The following is a 12,220-nucleotide window of genomic DNA, read 5'->3' on the forward strand; positions in this document are numbered from 1 at the left end:
TGGCGTTCCTTCTGTTCAATTGTGAGACACTTTGGAACCATTATTGAACACACTTTGTTCATGTTGAAACTTTCATGAAGAATCTGCCTAACACTTTCCTTGTCAACTCCTGTTAACTCAGACACTGCTCTGATTGTTAAACAGCGATCTTGTCGAACAAGTTTACAAGATTTTTTCAATGTTTGCATCAGTTTTTGCTGACAATGGTCTGCCAGTGCGAGTGTCATCACTGGTGTCTTCGCGGCCATCTTTAAATCGTTTAAACCACTCAAACACTTGTGTTCATGATAAACAATCATCGCCGTACACTTGTTGTAACATTACAAACGTTTCACTTGCAGATTTTCCTAGTCTGAAACAAAATTTGATGTTAACACGCTGTTCTTTCTGTACACTCAACATTTTCCGACGCACAGACAAAACGTCAACTACTTAAAACAGATGCCACGGGCAGACTGAGTGCAGGAGGTAGATGAAACTCGAGCAGTAGGTGGAGCGAGAGTCACGTGACAGGCCACGTGACTTTCAGCCTTATTGCATTCTTTTATTGTTTCACCAGTACTAGTCCGGTTTTTTTCTAGCCACACCTCATATATACTTCTTTGCTACCCATGAGGATTGATTTTTTGTTAAGGAAGACAGGACTTGTATGAAATGTTATAGATCTTTAAATGTAATCTTCACTTACCCAAAAAGGACATCACTTATGATGAAGATGCCATTTTTTAAAAAGTATAACTTGTGGATATTTTGTGCAAAAGCAAAATACACTGTACGTAAATATTTTACATGGGGATTTTCATATGGCCAGTTAGTATATGTAACAATTTGAAAAATATATGTACTGTAGTTTTTGACCACAATTAACGCTGACAGGTACTATGAGAGTCTAAAAAAAGTCAAATGGGGAATTAAGAACCGGAGAATGTTGAGCAAGGGCATATACATCCTCCATGACAATGCTCGCCCACACATCACTTGGAAAACTGCTGCTCTCCTGCAACAGTTTCAGTGGAACATAATCACCCACCCACCCTATAGTTGTGACTTGGTGCCCAGTGACTATCAAAAAGAACATTTGGCTGGAAAGCAATTCAGCTCCGACGACGAGGTGAAAGAAGAGGTTCATAACTTTCTGAACAGCATGGTGGCAAGCTGGTATGACATGAGCATACAAAAACTGCCACAGCATCTACAAAAATGGGTTGACAGAAATGGTAATTATGTCAAAAAATAGCTAAATGTTCAAACTGTAAACTGAAATAAACCATTGTAGAAATAAACAGGTCTATGTACTTATAAAAAATAGGAGACCTTACTTTTGGGATTACCCTCACATTATACAAACTAAATATGATATTAATCTAAAAACTGAGTCATTTTAATTTTATTTTGACTCATAATATGTTCTCAGATATGCTAAAACAGTTATATTTCTTAAATTATGTTTGATTGGTGACAGTTATGTCAGACACTTTCAGACTGTTTTTGATCTCATGTAGACCACTTTCTACTGCGCTTAATGTCTAGAGAGAAGCTCTTTGGAAATGTACCATATAAGAGCTACATTTCTTAAGCTTTCGTTTTTACCTGTGGCATTTTGAAAATATGTGTCAAATGCTACACGAAAGGATGAACAAAACAATTAATGAGTTAAATAAACTATTATCTTCATGCAAAGCCATTTAAAATCCTGAGCCTTGAACTGGATATTACACAACACCTTTCTGATACTGAGGCAATGGCCTTGCCACAGTGGATACACCGGTTCCTGTCAGATCACCGAAGTTAAGTGCTGTCGGGCGTGGTCGGCACTTGGATGGGTGACCATCTGGCTTGCCATGTGCTGTTGCCATTTTTCGGGGTGCACTCAGCCTCGTGATGCCAACTGAGGAGCTACTCGACCGAATAGTGGCGGCTTTGGTCAAAGAAAACCATCAGAATGACCAGGAGAGCGGTGTGCTGACCACACGCCCCTCCTATCCGCATCCTCATTTGAGGATGACACGGCGGTCGGATGGTCCCAATGTGCCACTTGTGGCATGAAGACGGAGTGATTTTTCTGATACTGGACACTGAGACCTCATCAGAGTTATGCAACCTTTCCTAAATATTTGTTTGATGCACTATCTCTTGAACTGACAAATAAATTTCTGCACAACAGTGATTGTTTTCAAGCAATGTACAAAGTGCTCCATTCTGCTCTAGCCTGGTGCAGCAACAGTAGTCCCACATTCCAAATAAAAGACAGTCTCTGTTGCAACCTTTGTTGATTAATAACACATTTTGTGCTTTCAGCACATCAGATTAACTACAAAACATGATAAAGGAATTAACACATGAAAGTTTTGATTTGAAAAGTTATCTAAACCATTAAGTGGCAGACTAAGCTAATAGTGTGAGGATGCTAACACGCCTTTAAACAGCAGCTGAAGCCACATTAGTCAGAATGACAAGCCATGGTGGCAGTCATGTTAGTTAATATTAAAAACAATGAAAAAATGATTGAAGCAGAATCACAGTCATGAAACTGAAGATAAGAATTGGAAGGAAAATCAGCATTGGCCATATTTTGTTGTTTTATTGTCAGCAAAATCGATTTTTGGTCGCTTAGTGACCATCCTCAGTGCTGTAATATGCAATTAAAATTGGTGCCTACCAATTTTAATTGTATATTACAGCACTGAGGATGGTCACTAAGTGACCGAAAATTGATTCTGCTGACAATAAAACAACAAAATATGGCCAATGCTGATTTTCCTTCCAATTCTATCCACTATTTGGTCTTAGCGCACACAACACACCATGGAGTTGCCAATCAATGAAGATAAGAACTTTGAGAAAAAGAAAAAAAAGAAAATGAGGCAATGAAAATCGACAAAATACATGCAAAGCTCCTTGTTCAGTAAAAAGGAAGCAAATGAACTCACTAAGCATCAACTGCAAACAGTGTAGGTAGGTCAGCATTTACAGGCATGTATCTCACTAATAAATAAATACTGCTGCCAATGATATGTGTGGTGGGGCATGGAAAATGCAGAGTTGAGTGAAGTAAAACTGGAAGTTGATGGGAAGGAGCAAGTGGCAGAGGTAATAGTGAGGCTAAGATGAATTACACTACTGGCCATTAAAATTGCCACACAATGAAGATGATGTGCTACAGATGCGAAATTTAACTGACAGGAAGAAGATGCTGTGATATGCAAATGATTAGCTTTTCAGAGCATTCACAGAAGGTTGGCAATGGTGGCGACACCTACAATGTGCTGACATGAGGAAAGTTTCCAACCGATTTCGCATCGACAAACAGCAGTTGCCAGCGATGCCTGGTGAAACGTTGTTGTGATGCCTCATGTAAGGAGAAGAAATGTGTACCATCACATTTCCGACTTTGATAAAGGTCGGATTGTAGCCTATTGCGATTGCAGTTTATCGTATCACGACATTGCTGCTCGCGTTGGTGGAGAACCAATGACTGTTAGCAGAATATGGAATCAGTGGGTTCAGGAGGGTAATATGGAATGCCGTGCTGGATCCCAATGGCCTCGTATAACTAGCAGTCAAAATGACAGGCATCTTATCTGCATGGCTGTAATGGGTTGTGCAGACATGTCTCGATCCATGAGTCAACAGATGGGGACGTTTGTAAGACAACAACCACATGCACGAACAGTTCAACGACGTTTGCAGGAGCATGGACTATCAGCTCGGAGACCATGGCTTGGGTTACCCATGATGTTGCATCACAGACAGGAGTGCCTGCGATGGTGTACTCAATAACGAACCTGGGTGCACGAATGGTAAAACGTCATTTTTTTGGATGAATCCAGGTTCTGTTTACAGCATCATGATGGTTGCATCCATGTTTGGCGGCATTGTGGTGAACGCACATTGGAATCGTATATTCGTCATCGCCATAATGGTGTATCACCAGGTGTGATGGTATTGGGTGCCATTGGTTGCACGTTTCGGTCACCTCTTGTTCGCATTGACGGCACTTTGAACAGTGGACGTTACATTTCAGATGTGTTACGACCCGTGGTTCTACCCTTCATTCGATCCCTGCGAAACCCTACATTTCAGCAGGATAATGCATGACCGCATGTTGCAGGTACTGTACGGGTCTTTCTGGATACAGAAAATGTTCAACTGCTGCCCTGGCCAGCACATTCTTCAGATCTCTCACCAACTGAAAACGTATGTTCAATGGAGGCCGAGCAACTGGCTCATCACAATGCGCCAGTCACTACTCTTGATGAAGTGCGGTATTGTGTTGAAGCTGCATGGGCAGCTGTACATGTACACGCCATCCCAGCTCTGTTTGACTCAATGCCCAGGCGCATCAAGGCCGTTATTACGGCCAGAGGTGGTTGTTCTGGGTACTGATTTGTCAGGATCTATGCAGCCAAATTGCGTGAAAATGTAATCACATGTCAGTTCTACTATAATAAATTCATCCAATGAATACCCATTTATCATCTGCATTTCTTCTTGGTGTAGCAATTTTAATGGCCAGTAGTGTACATGACTTTTATAAGGTGACATAACTGAAATTATAAAATACACAACATGAAGTGCTGTAAAGTCAAGAAGTTAAGTAGTGAGCCTATAAAAATAGGTCCTATAACATAAGCAAAAACTAAAATTAATGTGAATTATAAATGTGAGTGACAGTGAGAACATTATTTGATAAGATATAAATAATAATAAATGACAACTTATATGTTCATTAGCAAAATCTTCAAATAAATGAATAAAAAGAATCGCAGAAAGTAAAGGAGGCAAAAATTATGAAACAAGGATTGAGGGGGGAAAATAGGGGGAGGAGAGGAGGGGTGGAGTCAGAGACAGATGGTAACACTGGGTGAGAATAATGGAGGGCAAGAAGCGGGTGTGAGTATGACATAGGTAGGGGAGGGGGGGGGGGGGGGGGGAGCCTGAAGGGGAGCAGGGAAACAATAAGAAACTGCTTAGATTTTTTTTCCTTCCCCATTCTCGTTTCATAATTTTTACCTCCTTTATCTTCTCTGTTCCTTTTATATGAAGAGGTGTACATTCAATTATTATTTAGCAGATGACCATTTTATTTGTCATTTTATTGTTATTTATTTCGTACCAATCAATGTACTCACTGTCACTCAGTCTGTAATTCACATTAATTTTATTTCTTGTTTATGCAACAGGAACTGTTTTTTTTTTTGATCTTATACCACTTCTTTTTTGTGTATTTTATTTTTTAAATTTTATCAGCTTATACAAATAATTTAATTCATCTTATCCTAGTTAGTAGCAATGTCACTCAGCTCTTCCCATCAACTTCCGCATTTACCTCATATGACTCTGTATCCTCCATGCCTCACCACATATATCATTGGCAGCAATATTTGTTTATTAGTAACCTTTGTACACTGTTTGTTATGGGCGATTGGTTTATTAGCAACCTTTGTACACCGTTTGTTACTGGTACTGTGTGAGTTAATTTGCTTCAATTATACAGAACACTGGGCTTTGCATGTATTTCATGGTTTTTCATTCCAGTACAGTCTTTTTTTTTTATCATTTCAGAATTTTTATCTTCAGTTTAATGACTGTGATTTCACTCCCATGGTTTTAATATTGACTAATGCCATTGCTACCATGGCTTTTCATTCTGAGTAATGTGGCTTCTGGTGCCTTTTTAAGGTATTTTTTGCATCCTTTAACTACTAGCTTATTCTGCCATTTAATGGTTTAGATGGCTTTGCAAATCAAAACCTTCATTTAATAATTATTTTAAAATGTTTTACAGTTAATATGATTATGTGGAGAAAGTATAACTCACATTATTAAGCAATAAACATTGGAACATAGTCTGTCTTTTATTTGGGACATTCAAGCAATGTCCTTAAGATTTAAATCTTAAAAACTTCGAGGGTAGTGCATCATAGCCATAAATACTTTCACTCCATGCAGGTAGTTATCTGCAGCATACTAAACAATAAATATCAACAGTCATATTATTAGCAAGCATTTTACATAGGATATTTTATGAGAAATTGTATATCAAAAAAATGGTTCAAATGGCTCTAAGCACTATGGGACTCAACATCTTAGGTCATAAGTCCCCTAGAACTTAGAACTACTTAAACCTAACTAACCTAAGGACATCACACACACCCATGCCCGAGGCAGGATTCGAACCTGCGACAGTAGCAGTCCCGCGGTTCCGGACTGCAGCGCCAGAACCGCACGGCCACTGCGGCTGGCAATTGTATATCCATTGCATTTTACAGTAGGTGTAAATGAATTTGCCATCAGCTCAAGTAACAGTACCCTATTTTATCTCCCATCTTTGAGAATCCCTATCTGCCACTGCATCTTTATTAAAATATATCATTTTGTTTATATCTCCAAACACTCCACCTCCTTTCTTGGAACAGCTCCAGTCACCTCTTTCTCCCAGAACATGATATGACCTCTGATATCTGAGACAATTATTCTCTTGCATATGGTCAAATCTCTGTTTCCAAAAGCTTGCATCCCTCAGAACACCCCTCTTATCATCCCAACACCTTCTTCCCCAAACAAGGTTCAGAACCCTTCTTGGTCTGCATAGCTACAATCCTACTATTCTCTCAACACCTGCATGTTACTCATTAGAGCTTTCCCAGATAAAAATCCAATGTATTTTGTATAATATCTTTTCCAGTCCACATCCTAACCCAACACTCCCATCTAATATTACCTGGGGCCCCTTCATCACATCCACAGACAAGAAGGATCTTTCCAATAATGAAACACATCATGCACCTTATCATCATTATCATTGTTTGATCTTAATAACATCATGTTTGTATCTTAGTTATTTTAAATTTAAGGATGAGCTCAAATGGCTCAAATGGCTCTGAGCACTATGCGACTTAACTTCTGAGGTCATCAGTCACGTAGAACTTAGAACTAATTAAACCTAACTAACCTAAGGACATCACACACATCCATGCCCGAGGCAGGATTCGAACATGCGAATGTAGCGGTCGCTCGGCTCCAGACTGTAGCGCCTAGAACCGCACGGCCACTCCGGCCGGCTAAGGATGAGCAGCAGTAGCATATTCATCTTGGGGAATGGAAAGGACATATAAAAAACAGCAAGTATCTCTTTGGGAGTTTTAGATAATTGTACCATTTTGGCAATATATGGACAAAGCAGCTGCAAATGACCACTACAGATATATCCAATGTGGTAAATATGCTGAGGTGCAGTTTAGCTAAATTATAGATGACAATACGGCAAATTTTCTGAATCCTGAAAGTAATTTTTAACCTTTAAAGCTGCTGAATTATGACACCATACTTTTAAGGTGGAACTTTATTCTGTGGCACTGTAAAAAGCCTTTGAACAGGACCTCAGTGACATAATATGTGTAAATTGACCAAATAGTAACAGGCTAACAGTCCTGCAAATCACTGCCCCTCTATCAGGACAAGAGGTCAAAAAAGGTCCACCATAGTATATGAAATGTCTGGCTCATGTGTTAAGCTTTGCATTTGAAGCCTATTAGTCTACTCTCTGCTCATGTAGATCTCAGACAACTTGCTCGTGAAGGTATTCTGACTTTTATAATGTATACAACAGTTGAAAAAATGGGTATGGTTTTCATTTACGGCAAATGGCACTGAACTATTAGATCATTTGTATAGTTACCTGTTGAAAGGAATCCTGACTGCACCCAGCTATCATAATATTTATACAAACATTATGAATAATTTAAGAAACTAGAAATGTGAAGAATAAACTACAGCTATGAAAAAGAACAGCAATGCTGAGAGAGATGCAATGAGTATTTTAGTAGCAGTAACTAACAATCCACATGTTCTTTATTTTCTTACAACATAGTTACCTGAGTATATCACACTGCTGTAACCAGTCTCAACCAGCCAGTGGTCATCTTCAGGTTAAGGAAAGTCACATGCTGAAAGCTGTTTCCACTGCACTGTCAACAATACTATGAGGCAGCTTGATTATGCAAGTGGGGAAACTTCTGTGAATACTACAGTCTAATCCATTTCATCCTTTCTAAATACCGGGTGATCAAAAAGTCAGTATAAATTTGAAAACTTAATAAACCATGGAATAATGTAGATAGAGAGGTAAAAATTGACACACACGCTTGGAATGACATGGGGTTTCATTAGAACCACCCCATATTGCTAGATGCGTGAAAGATCTCTTGCGCGTGACGTTTGGTGATGATCGTGTGCTCAGCCGCCACTTTTGTCATGCTTGGCCTCCCAGGTCCCCAGACCTCAGTCTGTGCGATTATTGGCTTTGGGGTTACCTGAAGTCGCAAGTGTATCGTGATCGACCGACATCTCTAGGGATGCTGAAAGACAACATCCGACGCCAATGCCTCACCATAACTCCGGACGTGCTTTACAGTGCTGTTCACAACATTACTCCTTGACTACAGCTATTGTTGAGGAATGATGGTGGACATATTGAGCATTTCCTGTAAAGAACATCATCTTTGCTTTGTGTTACTTTGTTATGCTAATTATTGCTATTCTGATCAGATGAAGCGCCATCTGTCGGTCATTTTTTAAACTTTTGTTTTTTTTGGTTCTAATAAAACCCCATGTCATTCCAAGCATGTGTGTCAATTTGTACCTCTCTATCTACATTATTCCGTGATTTATTCAGTTTTCAAATTTATACTGACTTTTTGATTACCCGGTATTTCTCCACCATCAGCTTCATGATGAAGACTCAAAATTGGTTACAGTTCGCTGAAGGGTGTCTGCAAAATCTGCTAAGTGACATGGAGATCTACATCATATTTTGTTTATTGATGAAGCATCGTTTACAAACTATGGGCATTTTAATCTCCACAATATGCATTACTGGTAACTTAAAATATATATTTCCTCAGGAAAGTGAATTAAAAACAACTTAGGTCTGTTGACATGTGATGCATCATTAGTCCCTGTTTTATTGATGAGTCTCTGGATACCCACAAGTATTTCTACCGTTCTTAACCTATATGCTGCCATATTTATTGGAAGACGTATCATTGAACATAAGGCAATCCATGTGGCACCAACATAACAGATGTTCCACCATTCAATTTAGATAATTATAGACTTTAAAAAACATCTGGATATCAATGCCTTGGTCCTTTTAGATTTTTATCTGTGGGAAAAATTAAAACAAGTCATCTACAAGAAACCATCAATGGTTCCCAAAGACATGAAATTACATGTAACACAGGCCTGTAATATAGTAAGTCCAGATCAAATTCATTGTACAGTATTGAATAAACAGGATCTCTTGATAGCCTGTAATATTGCTCAATGTCAACATTCTGAGTATGGTACTTGAAATAATAGTCCTGTATGGAACAAATTCTCAATCTCAAGATGTTCTTAGAGATCTGCAAGGGCAGATGAACAGTGATAACCTTTTTTGAACTAAAAAAAAACATATGGTTCAATAGGTATGTATGCTGTTTAATATAGTGGAAGAATTTAAAGTGAACAGAAAGACAAGACATTTAATTAAACAAATTTTAACTGACACCAGCTCGAAAGCTAAATTCCAAGGCAAAATGTCTGAGCCTTTTGATACAAAAATAGGGGTCCAACAGGGAAATGGCCTACCCCCTTACTGTTCAGTCTTGTACTAGAAAAAGTAATTAGAACCTGTAAAGAGAAGTGAATTGAATAAGCTTTGACAGGCTGTGTGAAACTAAAATAAATTTATGCTGTTTGCCTTTTGCAGACACTCTAGCAATCCTTTCAATCAACAGAGGGAAGGTAATAAACTGCTCAAAAAACTTGATAAAAGTGGGCTGAAAAGTTATTGTTAAAAAACCTAATATATGGAAGGTTCTCCTCAGTACCTAGATGGATTGTTTACACAGTCTGGCAAAATATCTCACATTTCCTAATTTAAATACAGAGGAGAAATCATCCAACCCTCTGGATTCAATTGTGTAGCAAACAAAGAGAGAATCATTAAACTGCAGAAAGCTTACAGAATTACATGGAATAGATTCAATAAAAATCAATATCTCATAATGCAAAATTAAAACATTACACACATCAGTTAAAAAAGCAGTTTATATGAATGGGAGATGGTAATCGTTGTAGATAAAACATTAACTAAAGACTTAGAAACAGAAGAAAGGAAAACTGTTTGTGTTGAGGGAATCTGGATGAGGTGGATGTCTAAGTTACATAAAAATTTGGAAAGAATCTTGGACACTTTCAGGAAAAGAAGATGGAAATTTTATGGCCTAATTCTCAGAACAAATGATAACAAACTGGCCAAAATGATTATTTGCCTTGCCCTTTCAATGAAGACTTAAAGAAATTGGATACTTGACATGGCGAAGAGCTTCAGGAAATAGGCATTACAAACAAAATTCTTCAGTACAGAGTTGTACTCAGACTGTAATCAAGAAGCATCAATTTAAAGCTAAACCAAATGCTACATCTAAAAGAACATGGGCAGAAGAACACAAGAAAAACAACAGTGAGAAGATGAGGAGATTCTGTGAGAATAAGAAAGCAAGCACATTGGTGAAATAAGTTCAATCACTTTCCATAGCTGCATGCAACAATACAAAAAAATTAAAATAAAAGAAATACACAAACAATACCTGAGGTCCATGTTTGCTTATATTTGCAACAGTAGTGTAGAATAAAGTATTCAACAATAGGTTGAAGATTACGCTGATTTATTCCAACTAGATTCTTTCCTCATGGCTTTGCCCACATAGGCATTCAACGCACATATTGAATGCACCTCCTCTTACCCTTCTGTGGTTTCACCTCTTTTTCCCTTCGTCTGTCCCCATCATCCTCCCACCTCTATCTGCCTATTTCCTCCTCCCACTCTCTTCCTCCATTTCCTCCCTCTGAGCATATCTTCTTCCCCCATCTTCTTAACATTTCCTCCTCCCCCTCTCTCTTTCCATATCTGCCTCTCCCTCTTCCTCTCCCACCTATCCACTACCTCTCTGCATCTGCCGCCTACCTCAGGCATCTTCCTCCTCCTCCTCTTCCTCCTCCCCCTCCAGCTCTAGACATTGTGGAAGCTTCAAATTGCCCAAAAATTGGAATATGCAGCTTTTTGTACTCATCAAATGCCAAGTAACCAGAGACAATGACAGAGATCCTTAACCCACATAAGATTGTGAGTTCAGTAAAGTCGTGTCTGCACCTGTGTCCACTACTAGTCTGAGCACTTTACCTATCACTCGAAACTGTGATAGGCCGGCCGAAGTGGCCGTGCGGTTAAAGGCGCTGCAGTCTGGAACCGCAAGACCGCTACGGTCGCAGGTTCGAATCCTGCCTCGGGCATGGATGTTTGTGATGTCCTTAGGTTAGTTAGGTTTAACTAGTTCTAAGTTCTAGGGGACTAATGACCTCAGCAGTTGAGTCCCATAGTGCTCAGAGCCCTTTGAACCATTTTTGAAACTGTGATAAACAGTTTGTTATGATTTGTAAGCTCTGGAGATTTAAAGTTACCATCCATGTCCATGTCCACAGGAGGGATCTAGGAATGACACACAGACACAATATCCCTTTTTTCCTACAGTTGTTGCAAGTTGCCAACCACTTAGGGCACATGGCCCTGTCATGTTGCACAATACAGTATGGACAAGATGGGGTTGTCGTTGTTGTGGTTTTGGTTGTTGTTGTTCTTTAGCACAATGCTGTTCAGTGCACTGATGAGGCTGTGGTTGTAAGGCTGCCATGACATCCTTCCCCGAGGAATTGACTGACCCCCGACAACTAGGAATAGCAGCCATCACAGTAATGTCACACCAAGCCTCACTCTGATCATCCACAGTATGAGAAATCTCAAAAGATTGATCAATATTTAATACTTCCGCCAAAGATGGATTCTCACACAGTAGTGCAAGTTGATGCAGCTTCTTGTTAGGAACCAAACCTATGGTGGCATTATGACCCACAGAATCAGCATAGGATTCATGATGAGCATTGTTAACAAATTGATATTTGTGGCTGAGACCTTGGAGATCGACCACCCAAGACCAGTAGGACTGGTGATAAAGTTTATGAAAATGATAGAACTATACAAAAACTGCAATGACGTGTGTATTTATGGTGAGAATTTGATTACAATATACACATTTCACTGAACGAAAGTGACACAGGTTCCTGGAGTGGTGCTAACTGGCACAACTGGTAGGTCAAAGGAGGAATTCAAGGAAAA

The 12,220-nt window shown here is 39.2% G+C and overlaps 1 pseudogene; it reads left to right on the forward strand.

The window, feature by feature from the left end:
* The first annotated feature begins 1,737 nt into the window (after positions 1-1,737).
* On the forward strand, positions 1,738-1,855 carry LOC126250284 (5S ribosomal RNA; annotated as a pseudogene).
* Positions 1,856-12,220: the final 10,365 nt, after the last annotated feature.

Source organism: Schistocerca nitens, chromosome 3 (assembly GCF_023898315.1).
Source record: "Schistocerca nitens isolate TAMUIC-IGC-003100 chromosome 3, iqSchNite1.1, whole genome shotgun sequence".
Lineage (NCBI taxonomy): Eukaryota > Metazoa > Arthropoda > Insecta > Orthoptera > Acrididae > Schistocerca > Schistocerca nitens.